This window comes from Nicotiana tomentosiformis, chromosome 12, assembly GCF_000390325.3.
Source record: "Nicotiana tomentosiformis chromosome 12, ASM39032v3, whole genome shotgun sequence".
NCBI lineage: Eukaryota > Viridiplantae > Streptophyta > Magnoliopsida > Solanales > Solanaceae > Nicotiana > Nicotiana tomentosiformis.
This window is the reverse complement of record NC_090823.1, coordinates 120358381-120359432: the sequence shown is the minus strand read 5'-3', so window position 1 is coordinate 120359432 and position 1052 is coordinate 120358381.

The following is a 1052-nucleotide window of genomic DNA, read 5'->3' as shown; positions in this document are numbered from 1 at the left end:
TTTAATTAGCTGCATCAATTTGATCAACTCTATTTTTGGTCCGACTAATTAATTGAAAATCTTATGTTCGGAGTTGTTGATTCATGAATCCTTTTTGATTAGCTGATCACTAAGTATAGATTAGTCGTACATGTTTTAGTCGTTGGATCATGTTCTTAAACTCTTTGCTCTTGCTGTATAGTGCTGAAATTGTAGTTAGTAAGTTCCATGAGCTTATCTAACTTTGCTTGAATGTTTGGGACAACTATAAGATGAAAATAATCTGTAAAGGGTAAAAAGGGGTAAGGTTGAGTAGTAAAGGGTAAAGAAGGACGCTTCAAAAGAAGGATGGGTTGAGACACGTGCATGAGAAATATATGTAAGATTATAACTTTAAGAGTATTTTCATTTTTCTTTGTTATTAATTTATCTTTATTACATTTATTTCACGATGGATATCATAGAAGCTTGGATGAATGGTGTTAGACGCAGCCTGCTTCTGATGATAGTACCCCAGTCCAACCGTCACCTGATGATATGACTTCAATATAGACAAATGTGGCAGGAGGTGTATCGAAAGGTAGAGTTTACAGCCTTGGAGTACAATGACCTTCCTCTTCTCGTCCATCGCCATTATTCTCGGATGCTTCAACTGCGCAAAGTCAAGAAGAAATGGAAGCAATGCAAAAGCAAATTGAGTTTCTCTCGAAACGGTGTGAAACAACCGAAACGCACATTGATAGAGTGGATAAATTCATGAAAAAGCACATTCCCCCTCTTACAATGATGAAGAGACTGAATATGATGCGTAGTAGTGGGTTTATGGTAGGTTTGAATATTTAGACTTTATATTTAGACTTTATGGTAGGTTTGAATATTGTGGTATATATATTTAGACTTTATTATATTAATGTTGATGTATTATTAGCTACTTAGACTTGATGTTGAATATTTAGACTTTAATTAATATTTTGGTTTGATATTATGGGATTTAAATGTTTGTTTGTTGAAGTTAGAATTGGATGAATTTAGGGGTGGGCATATTTCGGCCTGAACCGAAGAAACCGATCGAA